This window comes from Venturia canescens, chromosome 1 (assembly GCF_019457755.1).
Source record: "Venturia canescens isolate UGA chromosome 1, ASM1945775v1, whole genome shotgun sequence".
In the NCBI taxonomy this organism is placed as follows: Eukaryota; Metazoa; Arthropoda; class Insecta; order Hymenoptera; family Ichneumonidae; genus Venturia; species Venturia canescens.
The window spans coordinates 6,873,163-6,889,437 of record NC_057421.1 but is presented as its reverse complement, the minus strand read 5'-3'; the positions used below and the strand labels follow the sequence as shown (position 1 = coordinate 6,889,437).

At 36.8% G+C, this 16,275-nt stretch overlaps 1 protein-coding gene across 1 annotated transcript in view; it reads right to left on the bottom strand.

Moving 5' to 3' along the window:
- LOC122409179 (homeobox protein PKNOX2) overlaps positions 1–12,680 on the bottom strand; it is a 29,866-nt gene extending 17,186 nt beyond the window's left edge. The window contains exons 1-2 of the mRNA XM_043416520.1: positions 12,495–12,680; positions 11,353–11,861 (exon numbers count right to left, since the gene is read on the bottom strand). The gene's annotated coding sequence lies outside the window, so the exon portion shown is untranslated. The remainder of the gene's footprint in view (positions 1–11,352; positions 11,862–12,494) is intronic.
- Positions 12,681–16,275: the final 3,595 nt, after the last annotated feature.

The window sequence follows — 16,275 nt, the reverse complement described above, 5'->3', positions numbered from 1 at the left end:
GCTCGGTTATAATGAAAATCATTCACTAAAATTCTGCACGAACAACTATCTAGGAAACATTATTTTTTAATACAAAATGTGAAGTGGAAAATGTGTCTAAAAACACGAATAATTATCGCAAAAGTAGACGGTTTAGACTTGTGGAAATTCTTTTTTTTCGCTTTTTATGACACCAACTTTTTTCGACTCAGTTTTGGATCGCATCTGTCGATGAAAAGGACTCGATTGGCTATCCAGATATCATTTCGAGAAACAACGCTGAAGTTTGCAACGAAATGTACGAAAAAAAAAATTTTTATTCGCCCATTTTTTATTTAACGAATCATTGGTGTGGGTTGAAAAACTACAAATTTCGAATTCGGCAGGGAACAAAATTGGAGATTTAATGGAATTATTCGGGAGTTTTTTTATATCATTTCGTTGGACTTCGACGTTGCAAACTTCAGCGTCATTTCGAAACATCTGCTCGTTCATATTGGTTAACCTATCCATATAACATCGTTGTACAACGTAAAATATGAGCTTGGCGGTTCATTCGTACTGCCGACCATTTAAGGTGCTACTCTGGTAACTCGGGTTAAAAAAATCGACTTCTTTTTACATGTATCGAAAGTACTCTGTATATTTAGAATATGTAGTAAAAATTTTGGACCAAAACTCGAAATGTTTGTTCGGTGGGCCTAGACAGTAAAAAACTCTCGAAAAAAGCGCTCAGAAAACTGGAGACTACGACCTTGATAAGGTATCCCGTCATTGATTGGATCCTTGGAGAGAATTAAACGGTAATATTTGGCGTGAAATTCGCTGTAAAATTGACCTTGATATATTTGACTGGAGGGAGGACAAGTTAACGAAAAGTATTCATTCCTGTAAGGCACTGTAAAATTTTAAAGATTTTGAGAAATTTTTAGTTTTATGACAGTAAATATTGCAGATGGAACGTCAAAACTTACTAAATACACCGATAAAAGTTCCTACGTGGAACAATTAATAGTATTTAATTTATAGGAAAATTCAATTTTTCTCCCATAATGTCATAAATTGCACCTCCTCCCCGCACTATCGTTGCTCACGGTAATTTTTCAAATTTAATTCTCTCTGTGGAGTTTCTGCAAGAAACGCCTTGACGGGTCTAGTGAAGAGAAGGAAACGAAAACCTTCGTTACATTTTTCTAAAAAGTTACTTCAGATCCTGAGAACTACGCTACAGTCACAGGATTTGCCTTCGGAAAAAGACGAGCGAAATTTCGGTTTTCTCTCAGTTTTCATATCAATCGCATTACGCTGTAAAGAAAGAACGAAGCCTCGCATAAGTCTCGTCTGCACGGTCAGAAGGGCATTAACCCTTAGTGTGCACATCTTCACGACGAGACATTTCGTGCACATGGGGTCACTTTGACCCCAGGTCATTTTTGACATCGAATATCTCGGTAACTATGCGCTTTTCGGAATAAAAGGTTTAGTCACTTTTTGCAGTGAATTGATCCAACTTTAAGGCTGCAAAGTCGGATTTCCAAAAAACTCTTTTTTCATTGTTCAAAAACGTGCTCAAAGTTGATTGTGCGCGTAAAAAGCACTTTTTCGGTTAAATCTCTCGTAAAAAATTAAATTTTGAGTTTTGAAAAAAATCCTTACAGATTTTTACAGACAAGGGTCCATGCTTTAAGGGAAAAATAGTCCACTTTGCAACCGTTCCAAAAAGTGTATTTATTTTCGAGTATGAGGTTGGCTATGCTCCCTACTTTTAGAGAGGGGATAACGATTTCTTAATATTGGGGGTTTTACTTATGAGATACTCATCTGTAAATGCTATTCATGTGAGAAAAAAATGTTGGGGTCAACCTGACCCCAGATGCATACTAAGGGTTAAAATGCGTACCTTCAAATTGTATCTGATTTTTCAAAAATTTTGTACATTTTCGATCATCGTTATGAAGTCTCAGATTAAAAAGTAAATTAAAGAATTCAAGTAATCCAGAATGGCGAGTTGTCAATTTTTCTATTTACACATAAATGAAGAATGAATTTAAAATTCGAATGAATCATTTTCAAAAACTTATTCCTGCATGAAAAGATCGCGCGCTCGTCATGAATTACTGAATTTTGTTATTCGGTATTCAGAGGATAAAAGATTGATCATTGTCACCCGCGATTGTATTTCTAATTCTCAGAATGCTTGGATTTCTGAACGTTACCATTAAAAATCGACTGAGAAATGAAAAATTATACTACAAGTGGCTTGAGCGGCCAGTATGCTGATTTGTGACGATATTTTGGTGCCTGTTTTCTGAAGTATTTATCGAAGTAGATAAATATCGATGGAATTAACAGTTTCGGATAAACCGAGTTTGTTAAATCATTTTTTTAAGCGAAAATTGTGCATAATATCGATGAATTTTTCACGTGGAGTGCTCGACCAAACTAGTGGTCGGTATTTCGGTGAGATCGGTCCTTAAAAGCTTAACAAAATTAATTGACAGTTTCACCAGTCGACAGCCACGAAACGCTTAACAACGCCACTAGGCAACCAAAATTATGTAAAAATGTCGTTCTTCGGGGTTGATTTTTCAGAAATTATGAAATCATCGTTTCTGCCATTTTTGTAAATGCGAATTTTGTTCTACAATGAATTACCCGAAGGTCGCGTGATTTTTAGCGATTTTTCTTAAAAACATTGAAAACCATGAAAATAGCAGAAAAAAACGAAGCTTCGAATAATTCTAAATTCCTCTGATGTTTGAATCAGCATTGAAAAATTGATTTGTTCCCAAAATTCCCGATTAAGGAGGCTGGATCGCGATGATACAATGTTGCCAAGCTGATGTTAAAAAAAAAAAAGCTCATGTTAAAAACATTAAGAATTTCATAAAATTTGGTAAATATATTTTTTCAAAATATATAAAACAATATACATTTTTTTAGATTTTTCTACCACATAGCTCTCGAATAATTGAACACTAAAGTTCACGTATATAAGCATAGAATTTACATATATACAGTTTACATCTCGTGCATAAGAACTTCGATTTAACGCTCAATTATTCGATAACCATGTGGAAAAAAAATTGAAAAAAATTACATTTCTATACTTGATGCCAAAGAATGTCATCACCAAATTTGATCAAATTCTGATTATTTGGATTTCGTGATCCACCCTCCTTAAGCATTGCGTTCAATATTCCATTGAGTTTTATCCACAAGCTCAAAAAACAGAGAATTTTGATCATACGAAAAGTCCTACATTGCTGCTAAAGGCATAAAAATTGCATCATTAATGCGCGATTATAAATCGCGAATTTGGCAGGGAACGAAATTGGAGAATTAATGGAATTATTTGAGGCATTTTTTAGATCATTTCGTTGGACTCCAACGTTGCGAACTTCAGCGTGATGATTATCAATGTTCACTAACGTAATCAGTAACACCGCGCATAATGAAAAAAAAAATACAAATTCGTATGACACTGAAGTCTGCAACGTTGGAGTCCAACAAATTGATTTTAAAAAGCCTCCAATAATTCCAGTAATTCTCCAATTTCGTTCCCTGTCGAATTTGCAATTCGTAGTTTTTCAAGCTGCATCGATACTTCGTGAAATAAAAAAATTGGTCAATGTCGAATGTTTTTTTCCTTCATTTCGTTGGACTCCAACGTCGTGAACTTCAACGTCGTAATTTCGTGAATATAAAAAAAATATGCTGATAATCCGCCACCTACTTACGATGAGGCCACGCATAAACAAGAGGCTCGTCCTCCACAAAGTACCGAATCAACTGCATCGAAGAGTTACGTGTCGCTATTCATAATACGTCACAGAAAGCACGGATACCGAGAGCACAACAAGAAACAACGCTGATAAATGATATTTATCTCGTTTCGCTAACCGGGAAAAGCACGTTTGAAATAAACTTGAGCACACACCGTATTTAGAACACGAAAAAAAAGCCCCAATAATTTTCCTCCTTTTTTACACCGACTAATCCGTTACATAAGAACGAGGCAAGTTTTTTGGTTCGACTCGAAGTCGAGTTCCGAGGATGTCGCGATCCACTATAAACACCACGTGTTTTCTGTTACGATCGCGTCTCCCTCCGGGGCTCACTGGGAATAAAGCGATGAACAATGGTTGTTTACTGTCTGTCACAGAGCACGTATTACCAGCAGGGAGGGTCAAGTAGGTTGGTCGCGGACGGATCTCTCGTTGAAGAAACGCTCGCCGCGCCACTCGCCGGTTCTACGGACGAGCGGGATAAACAAAAGCGAAAAATACGCTAGACAAAGAGAGAAAACGCTTTGGCCCGTGGCATGTGCGCGATATGACGGTTATGTGGGATCCTAGTGGCGCAGAAGCATCGCAAAGTCAGCACAGACACATACAGATGCCGCTCGTGATCCTCCCGGCGATTCGTCTAGAATTTTTCACCCCGCAATACCCGCTTTTGTTTTCCACCCCGAACGCCGTTTCGCGGTTGTCTATTTTTATTGCAATACCATCTTTTTTATTTCGCTTATCCCCGACTACGACAACGTTTTTATCCCTTTTTCTGCGTACCTTGCCAAGAGTCATTACTCATCGTAGCAAACACAGTTTTCTTGAGCCAAGGTCAACTAAACACTGGAGAAACACTTTTTTCAACGCGAACTGATACTTTAATGCTGATGAATATTGCTGTAGTTGGGCTATAATTGCTGATGAGGAGTAAACGAAAGAGTTTTACATTTTTTAAGTATATTTTTGCACAGTTCAATCCACCGGTTAAGGTAACTCCTGCACTGCATGCTAGTCAAATGAGTGCTAAATTTTCAAAACGCTCAACGTACCGATTAAACTTATTGTTAGTAGATATGTATTGAAGCGTATTTTATTAACGTGAAAAGATATTTAAAATGATAGTTTTGCAAAACTATCAACTGATAGATGCAAATTTCCATGATGACACATTTTCACAGCTATTTTTCAAAGAATCATCTGTATTTTTTAACCGATTTTATTGCACCATGTTTCATTTTGTTCCTCAACTGATCTACGAATTCACCACGTAGATTTTCCTTTAAACTCACTCCTTCAAAAATTATGAATGAAAACGTTTTTTCACTTAATGAACAATTAGCTGCAACAGTGAAACGATCGAGTTAAAAAAACAACTACATGCTGGATTCATAGAGGACCAGTTGACGAACAAAATGAGACTTGTTGCAATAAAATATAATGCTTTGAAAAATACCAGTGAAAATGTATCAGCGTGAAAATTTGCATTTATGAGTTGATGGTTTTGCAAAGCTAGCGTTATTAATATTTTTACATCTTAATAAGATATGCTGTAATACGAATCCACGAACAATACATTTAATCGGTACGTTAAACTTGGTCTAAAAGCATTTTGAAAATTTAGCACTCATTTGACGAGCATGTAGTATAGGAGTTACCTTAAGGTAAGAGTCTCGCGCGACTCTATGGTCAAATGACTATTTATTAATCGTCGAAATAAAATAGGTTATAAGAAAGGTTTTCTATATTGAATAAATCTTATGGCAATTTAAACTGTATTCGTATAAATTTATACAAGATCATATTTAATAATTTATGATTAGAAATATCTTATGATTGCTTATTTGACTCGGTTTTTCAATACATACATATATATATCGGTTCTCTTCTCACCTGACAGTCGAGAGATATCCTAGCCTCCAAACTCGCCGGTCGTCACGAAAAGTATACATATTAGGGTGTGCGGAAAAAAACGATATTTTTTTTTTTTACTTTGCATCCAGCCGAAAAATATAATTCAAGGTGAAAAAAAAGAATCCCAGAAGGAGAGCTCACCAAAAAATTTTTTCGAATGGCGCTTTGCGTTTGAAGTTTTTCCATAAGAATAACCCAGGAAATGATTGAGACCTCTGATCATTGCATTACAACTCTTCAGGAAAAAATCGTACAAAAACGACAATGATATGTTTTCATAGAAAATCGATTCCCCTACAAAAAAAAGTCCCTATGAACATTCAGCTTATTGTTAGAGCAACCATTCTGGTGCTACCACCCTTCAGCAATGGGTATTATTAAATCTTACTCCGTGTAAGCAAAAGGGTTAATAACCCTCGTTTGTAATTTTGTGTATGATACCGGGTTAAAAAAATTCCTGGCAAAAAGTAAAGACTTTTCAAACCTGATTATTAATAAATGTCGTTTCTTTTGTTATTCCTTTTCATACCCAATTGTAATGAAAACGAGATGGAAAGTTTATATTTAAGAGTTTTTTAGTGGAAATCATTGTTATCCTATGGAAACCAAGCACGAAACATGTTTACAATAATTTGATGAAAATCATAAAAATAAGTAATTTTATTCAAATTATAAAGTTCGAATAATAATAACGACTTTCTGAAAGAGCAAGTAATTTTCTACGAAAAAGTTCCGAGAAGTTTGTTTGTGAAACGAAAAATTTGATTTCGACAGTATTATGAAAATTTTTTTTCTATCGATCCAACTTCAAAGGGTGATAGCACCAGAATGGTTGCTCCAAGCTGAATATTCATAAGGACCTTTTTTGTAGAGGAATCAATTTTCTATAAAAACATATCATTGTCGTTTTTGTGCGATTTTTTCCTGAAGAGTTACGATACAATGATCAGAGGTCTCAATCATTTCCTGGGTTATTCTTAAGGAAAATCTTCAAACGCAAAGCGCCATTCGAAAAAATTTTTTGGTGAGCTCTCCTTCTGGAACTCTTTTTTTTCACCTTGAATTACCTTTTTCGGCTGGATGCAAAGGAAAAAAAATATCGTTTTTTTCCGCACACCCTAAAACATATATGTATACATTCTTAACGTTGCCAAGTATATCGCGAGCCACTTCATGGCAGTCGATCTCCTGCCATTTTCTGAATTTTCATCGAGATTATTTTAAAAATTCTCTTCGAATGAGATGACGCTGAAGTTTGCAACGTTGGAGTCCAACGAAATGATTTAAAAAATCCCTCCAATAATTCGAGTAATTCTCCAATTTCATTTCCTGTCGAATTCGCAATTCGTAGTTTTTCAATCTGCACTGATACTTCGTTAAGTCAAAAATTGGTGAACTACAAATGTTTTTTTCGTTCATTTCGTTGGACTCCAACGTTGCAAACTTCAGCGTCGTTCGAATGAGTCGATGGTCCTATATTTTTATGGTCACATTGGAATCTTTATAACATATTCTATGAGGAGGAATTTTAACATAAACTATATCTAATCGATAAGGAAACGAATTGACGACACTGAAGTTCGTAACGTTGGAATTCAACGAAATTAACGAAAATAACATTTATAATTCACGAATTTTTTATTTCCCAAATCATTGGTGTAGACCGAAAAACTACGAATTCCATATTAGGCAGGTAACAAAATTGGAGAATTAGTAAAACCGTTGGAGAGTTTTTTCACATCATTTCATTGGACTCGAACGTTGCAAACTTCAGTGTAATAACGAATTGTGCAATCACAGTGTTGGCGGGATGGGTTTCTCATAAGATGCCGTGTTATATTTCTATTTTTGATCGTAAGTTTCTTGATATAATCTTCGGTATAACCTATTAAATCCTTTAGCCATATGAAAGTTTATCACGTAAAAATGATATAATTTAAAAATCACGAGTTCGTCTAATATCAATTGTCGCGCGACTCCTACCTTAATTGTATTGACAGTTATCTGTTTTTCTAATTAAAAAAAACGACGCTGAAGTTCGCAACGTTGGAGTCCAACAAATGAACGAAAAATATTCGAAATTCATCATTTTTTTATTTCACGAATCATCGACGTGGGTTGAAAAATAACGAATTGCAAATTCGGCAGCGAACGAAATTGGAGATTTACTGGAATTATTCGACAGTTTATTTAGACCATTTCGTTGGACTCGAACGTTGCAAACTTCAGCGTCATTCAAAAAAATACTAGTAACTATGAAATTTTAGTGCCCCATGTTTCACGTTGTTTTCCAAAAGATCCTCTGTACAGATCGACCGTATGATTCTTTTTTCATCTCCTTCAATTTACTGTTAGAGCCTGGCTGGAAAAATGACTTGAAATCAATCGTGAATTCTGTATTCACAAATCAAGGAAAACTTGTTGAATTTGAAGGATCTTTTGAGCGAAAGAATAACGAGTGATGCAACAAAATCGGTTGGAAAATGTCAAGAAACATTGTGGGATTTTGCGATTATTATTTTTAAACTCTATCGATTTTTTAAATCTCAGTTTGTTCACATAAAATTTGTCCAATTTTTAGTCGACAAATAAAAATTTTTCCCTTAATTCAGGGCTCAACTCCGCTAGCAAAGTGAAAAGTTCTGACTGGACCAATAAAATACTAAATATATTCACTTATGAAAAATGCATGAATTTGAACAATATTTTCCAATTATTTATGGAAACAAAACTCAGAAAAAGTGGATTTCATACCAGAATTATAGAAAATAGCGAGAACGGACTTAATTGATCGACAGAATTCGAAGCTGCGTTGATCATAATGGAAAAAAAACCAGCATGGAGTCCATTAGGGTCACAAAACGATTTTCAATCCTTGGAATGATCACACGTAACGATGCCTCACTACCAACCATCAGGCACTTGTGGAAGCACATAAATTCCGTTTTTACGACCCATTCGAACGTCAATATATTGCGTGGTACAATCGTAACACAACCTTTGCGGCTCAAGATTCCGTGTGGTCATGCAGAGCTCTAAAAATCGTCTGTGTCATTGTTACAAAACAACTTTCATTTCTTCGCCAAAAAATCGAGTCAGACAATCGCAAATTTTTTGAAGATTAAGGAAAAATAAATCCTACGTTGTGTCGAAAGACGCTCAAATTTTCTTCAGCATTTCATGGTGTAAACAGGCTCGTATTTTCAGGGGGAGGGGTTAGCTTGGCGAATAAAAAAAAAATGTAGTTTCTTCATCACCAAAAGTAGCTGAAAAGTATTCCCTAAAGTATCGATAAATCTTGTTGCTGCGAATGCGCTTAAAACCAAGTTTGTATTGCTCGAAAACCAAATTTTCATTCTACCACTTGACCCATTTATCTCGAAATGAGTTCAAAGTCCGAAATTTTCAAGGTCGTTCAAGCACTTTTTTCCAACGAGAAAGGAGCGACCGAGTCGAAAAATTTGTGTTTGTGCTTAAATTTTCTGAAATTCGTCAACGAAACTTGAGAACTCTGCGAAACGAAACTTCAGTCAGCACTAGTTTCGTCGCGTATTATGGCAACTTTGCCGCACAGGTTCGCCACCGATGCGGCTATAGTGGCGCATCTGATCGATATTTTAATGTGATAAACTCGTCACACGTAGGTTAAATATGCTCGATAAAATGACAGAATTTTAGTCCAAGTAGACGAGCGCTCTGAATTATTTTTTCAGCCAATTTTCAAAAACAACGTGGCGTTTTTCACGTCACAGCTTCCAAGATTTTCTCAATTCGCCCATTAAAAAATAATATCCGAAATTGCAGACAAATTTTTTAGCCAATAAAAGTGTCGTGAACGAAATGTGAGCTCAAAATACTCGATCAAGTTCAACGTATAATTGTCCCCTGTCCTTCCACACAAACGAGCAAAACATTCGATCACGCCGACTAGCTTTTTATAATTTTATATTTTTGGGGTTGATGCCTAAAGTTGAGGACGGTGGAGCAACGCGATTCCGGTCATTCGATTATCGGTTGCGGTCCGGAGAGACCACGAAGGGTTGTTACATATATGTATGGATGGTATACGACGACACTCCAATATCCTGGTGCAGCACGCATGCACGGATCATGTAAATGTGGTGGAAACGCTCCATACTCTTTCTTTAGCCGGCACCTCGCCCCCCCGGCGCGCTCCGCGCCCTCCCCCCAGCCCGCCAGTTTCGTCTCTCTAGCATCTCTCTTTTCTCCGTTCCTCAAGACTTCGTTCGCGAAGACTCGAGGAAAGTCTCATAATCTCGTGATCCGGTTGCCCTTGCTTTGCCGGCGCTCAAGAATTTCCTTGCAATATCGTCCTCCGTGTCCCTGAATTTACATCGAAGCAGAGGCCTGCGTATGATGCGTCGAAAAGATGTCACCGGAAAAACAGGAACGCAGAGAAAGACGGCTCGGCGCAGAAGGACTTTTGGGAGATCGAAAAATTATCGACGGACGACGTTGTCGATTTTTCGACGAGGACTCTCGTGATATTTAACGATTTTGTCACGATTACGAGTGTCGAAATATTTGCTTTTATTTTGCTCGAAATAAATAAACATTCGGGGGCCGAAAGTTGAAGTGAACGGTCCGAAACAAAGTCCAGTCGAAGCTCGTTAAAACGCGAAGCGAGAATGTTACTGGAGCGTAGCATCGAGTTGTTACGAACGTGCGAGCCACAACAATCACGATCATTTCGGAAACACGTGAAAATTATTATGGTAATTACTGACGAATAAAAGCTCGACCTATCGAAAGCTCGCTATTAATCACGGATGCCTCGTTCCGTTGGAACACTAGAAACGCTGGAGTTCTATGAAAATTGCTTTGACATTTGGAAAACAAAAAATAGGAACCTCAACTCGGTAAATGAGGGCGATACGAATGAAAATATTGTCGATTGGAATGAAGCCATCGTTGAAAACGTACTCGATCAATTGCGTCTCGTTTATTCGCTACTTTTTCAAAATTTATTTATATCAATTTTGTCAATTTAATGAGAATTTATTAATAAACAGATTATTGTAGAATGGTTGAATAAAATTTTTCGTAAAAAGTCAAAATGCAAAGATGACTGAAAAAGTTGGAGGTTTTTTGCAATATAAAAATAATTGCAAAATAAATGAGGTTTACAATAATCATGATTGGGAAGGAAATGTAAAAGCGAACTGGTAGCGATGTTCCCACGTAGTTTGGAATTTCTCGCGTGTATGCTGTTTATCCGCCTCCCACTTACTCGTTTTTTTTTGTTCTTCGGACCGGCCAGGATAAGCAAACCGACAATATCGATCGCATCAATCCACAATTCTGTCAAGCTTGAGCTCGGGGATATGTACACCCGCGAGAAATGGGCGTTCACTCGAACTCTCGAACGGGGCAAAAGCATCGACAGCAAGAGAGCGGCCAAGGGTTTCATTTTTTGTGTCGTTTTTTTTTAATACGGGTGTTGCGCGTAAAAGAATGACTTTTCACACGGTCGGCGCACGCTAAAGCGAGTGCCTAACCTCAAAATGCATTGTTTCATGGAGCCCGACGCTCGTAGAATTGGCCAATCCCGATTTTGCGAAATACGTTGAACGGATCTCCAAAGAACGTTGCTTATATTCGACTAAAAAATGAGATAAAGGAGAAAAAACAAAATCTCGCGTCTTCTTACCCCTATCGGATCATCTTGAATGTCGCGACGACCTTTGAACTCTGAGAACCTCGTTATTCTTCGTTCTTGTTTTGTGTTCGATTTCAGCTATGCCAAAATCATGAATTTTCCGTGTCTTATGTTTTTTGACACCACTCGCGTTATCACGTTCTTCAAGCCGAATAAAGGATCGTCTCGCTCTATAACACTGTACTATCGCAATTGTAATATTCCCGCTCCCCACGTGCTGTTAAAGCGACGAAAGAAAGTGTTTTGTTGAGAAGAATACCGTAGTGGAAAACAACCGGAACACTCGGAGCACGAGAAACACGTACAAGTCACTACTATTTACGCCGACGATAAATTAATGTAATTGGACATTTTTCAACGCGCCGCGAACCGTCCACTACTACCCGCTCGTCCACCTCCTTCCACTGTCTCGTCTTTTGTGACGTCATCGATTCAATACTTTTCGCTGAAGAAGCGGGCATTATATTCTTGCTATCGCCTGTTGCAGATGGCGCTACATACTGCACCAAAAAAATTCTCTGTGGTAATATCCGCGAGGGATCTTACCGACGAACATCAGCCGGTTACGAGGGCGGGAAAATTCAAATTTTATTTTTACCACAAATTCACATTCTTCAGATTTTTTTTTCAACTATACTGATTGTCAAGAAATAATTTATCGAGCATCCTTCTAATAGGAGGAGACTGACAATGAGTCAACAAATCTTGCATTTTTATGTGAAATTCGAAAAATGTTAGTCGAAAAAATATTCAAAAAATCCAAAAAAAATATATATAAATTCGCAAAATCCTCTAAAAGTGCTGTAATTATCTTATTATTGAAGAAACAAATTTTGAACGATCTCGAAAGAGTTGGAAACTCGGTCGGTTTGATAAAGTTTCTGATATAGCGAACTCTCTTTCATAAATGTACTTATCTCGAGTCACTACCGCGATTCCAGATTAGAAAATTCGTTAAATTCATGGCATTTTGCAAAGGAGACAAATTTTTTAACCAAATTTGTCATTTTGATAAAAAATCACATAGAAATACCATTTTTGGGGAAAACCAGAGCGATAGCCTTTGAGACAACAATTTGAAGGTTAATGTTATCGTCGAAAATAAATAATGGGAATTTAAATATCCAACTGACCTGCGTGTAAAAGGAAAAAATCGGTACAAAGAGCACTCAATTGGTCGTTTTATCAATTTCAAGTGAGCTGTCAGTAAAGCGCATTCCGAAGCATTTTTTTGGCAATAAGTCCTCATTTGAAACACCAATATTATGTATGCATACGTGATCGCGTGTAAAATTTCTGAAATATCAGCAGTGTTGAGCCTGTTCAAGAATCCACGAGACTTTTAGAGAACATTATTTTTTCCTCCACATCACTTAATAAGTGTATGGATAAGTCACCTAACCTCACTTTTAGAATTTTCGAAATCGAAATTCTTTGACAGAGTTTGACCGATTAAAAAAAGGCTCTGTCAGCCCGTTTTTGTCATCGCCCTACGTGGCCTGACGGAGCCTTTTATTAATCGGTCAAACTCTGTCAAAGAATTTAGATTTCGAAAATTCCAAATGAGGTTAGTCGACCGATATACGATCACTTCCAACATGAACTGTTTGGAATAATCATTTTCACCAATGGGGCGCTGCGATCTACTCTTTCCATGGATCTGCGACCTAGTTATAAACGGGCGCTAATTTCTGACACCACTATCCACTCTTCGACTTTTACAAAATACACAAAATAAGTGAACATTAAAAAATTAAGTTAAAACCAACAAAACAACGTTCCGGAACTCGTTTAGCCTACCAATTGTCTACCTTTACTAGAAAAAAAATTGCCAAGATCTGAGAAAAGTAAAATTTCAACGAATTGTAGGCAGAATCGAAAAACAAATACTTATTTTTTTTTTTTTTTTTCATTTAAATCGTGATTACGTTATGTTCAGAAGTAAAATAATTTTCGTTTGATCTTTGACGAAAATTTTTGATCACAGGGAACGAGGAAACATTCTGATAGAGCAGTTAATTGGTTGAGAAAGCTCTTTTTTTGACATGAAGCTGTAATGATTTTTCTCAACATTAATTTTTCCATCGCGATATTCGTCGATAAGCGCTAGATTTCTGAGAATCGTGTGACAAGTCCATTTTTAAAAATTTTTTGCAAAATTGCGTATCGGAAGAAAAACATTTTCTAAAATTGTCGAGATTTACGCATAAATCAACAGATTTAATATTTTTTGGGATGTTAACGATTGAGGCAAAAATGTTATTTTCCATCTAGTTACGCTCCGGCCTAAAAAAAAAAACAAAAAATCCCAAAAATGGGTAAAAATTGCGGAAAATCGCGATTATCAATACGAGAAAAATTCTATTGACCTAATCAGGTATGTCCGTTTTGTAATTTGATGTGCCGAATCTGAATTTGGAGTCAGATTAGCTGATACACCATCGAAGTTTTGAGTAAATGACAAAAAACCGCTAAAATTAATGAAAATAAGCACAAATCGCTTTTGTGTGAATGGAATTTATTATGAATATCAATAATGTTCGCATAATGTTGTTATGTCTCAACTCCTAATTTTTCAATTAACAATTAGGATTTTCCCAACTCTTAATAAATGTTTGAATTCACAATTGATAAAATTTTGTAAATTCATGAGGAATCGTGCACGTTCAGCTCGTAAACAAAACTATTTTTCAACATTTTTTGCAACCTTTTACGAATTTTGTCAAGCGTATACTTAAAGGAGATCAGCAGACGATAGTTTTGAACAGATTGCTTCGAATTACGCGAAGAACACAATTGATCTAGGTCAGTAAAACTTTTTCCATACTCATCACAGCGATTGTTCACAATGTTGATCGTTATTTACTGAAAATTTTGTCGTGTGATGGTTTTATCGATACCTCGACGAGCAAAGCCGTGCAACGACCTTTAACGAAGCAATTCGAAGTTGGGAGAAGAAGCTTTGCGACCTCGTCATTGATTGGGTCCGAGAAATTGCTCCTCGGTCCGCAGAGAGTACTAAGAAAAACAATTGAATCATTTTTTTTCGAAGTATTCATTAGGATCTCTCAATCAGAATATTTTTCTCGATAGTCGTGGTACGATAAAGTTTTTTGTCAAACGATTCTAGAAGACTCAAAGTTAGTGCTTTTTATCCGGTTGTACTGTTATAAACAGACAGAAAATATTGCGAGCGTCCTGCTTATCTGCTTATCGAAATAAGAAAGCGAAACGAAATTTAAGTCTGTAAAGTTTGAACTAGCCTTGGAACTAGGATTATGAAAAATATCGAAAATTATTAGGCTACTTATTAAACTTTTATCTCCAATTTGGTGTTTTTTCTCCAACTTTTCTGAGTTGCTAATAATAGACTTTTCACGATTGAAAAAGAGCCTTAACTCAGAGCGATGGCCTCGAAATCTCGCAGAAATCTTCTCCTCGCGAACCCGATCGATTGGACATTTTTCTTTGTGATTAGCCGAGCAGATGCCACTGTTGTTTCAGACTGATAAATCCTTTTTCCAGTAGGTCAGCACGTCGCTCGCTCATGGTACACCACTCCGATCGGAGGCTTCCTAAGGAACTTGTTTTCCTATCCGGAAGTCGTTGTATCTGTTATGATCATTATCATTAAGATAATTCAGTCACAAAAACCGAGTGAAAATTTGTTCCCCATAGAGTAGAAACGGTCAAAATATAACGCAAAGATACATTTTATCGGAAAATCCTTAAATCGTCTTTCCTTCCAAATCATTTTTAGTTAAGATCATGAAAATCTGAATTTGCCAAACATGCAAGCACCCGCAATTGAATTATTGTCGCAGTTGTCACGAAAACTGCACATTCTTGTAACTTCAACATCAAAAGTACGAAAATGCTCCAATTTTCCTGATAACAGTACTAAAAATTCAACGTGTTCAGGCGATTAAGGTCGTTCCTCCACGAGACAGTTAAATTAGGAAATTATTTAAATTTGGCATACGTATTGTTTAACATATGAACAACACCTCTATAAAATTTTAACAAGTTTCACCATCCCGAACCCGAGATACATGTAATTGAAGTTGACTCAATTAACACCCAACATATGGACCATGCATAGGCAAACAGCGCATTATTAATTCTACCGCTAGTACTAAAATTAGGAAGTTTATAAAAAAACGAGGAGGAGCCAGAGCAGGATATCGCAAATATTGTGAAAAAAAATCAAGGTGATTGACCATCCAGTTTGACAGATATAGTCTCGAGAAGTACGAAGGTTCAGGCTGCATACGATATATTTTGGAAGCGAACAAGCGAATGTCGTTTGTATAGGCAACCTTGTCCGTGTGTTGAAGCGCAGCCCGGATAGTTCCGTCAAAAAATTTACTCGCGATGTCGGATCAAAAATACTTTTAGAATAAATTTTACGAAAGCAAATGATATTTGTACCATATCTGATGGCACCGGTCTTTACAAAGTTATTGATTAAGATCCGAAGGAATTATCAACCCTTTTAATATGCAGACGGTACATAACTTTTGGTTGGGGCTGTCGTAGGGGATCGACCTTAAACTGAAGTGCAATTTCCAGTCGATCACGAGTAACTAAACACAGGTGCATCAAGACATAAATTTAAAGGCTCACAGTTACGTATCGAGTAAAATTGGCTACATTGTTCTCGCCGGGCACAAAGCAGGCGATTATCCCGTGACGACACGCAGAAAAAAAAACAATTAAATTATGTCAACGTTCAGCACTCGAATCTAGCGAGAATCTACCTCCAGGCTTTTCGATGACTAACATTCCGTGGTAATCATAGATATACGCAATACGTAGAGTTTCGTATCTTATCATAGCTGCTGCGTTCCTTATCGGAGTATCGAGCTCGACGATTTTCGCTCGTGAGTTCATTCCTGTTCGTGTTATAGCGAG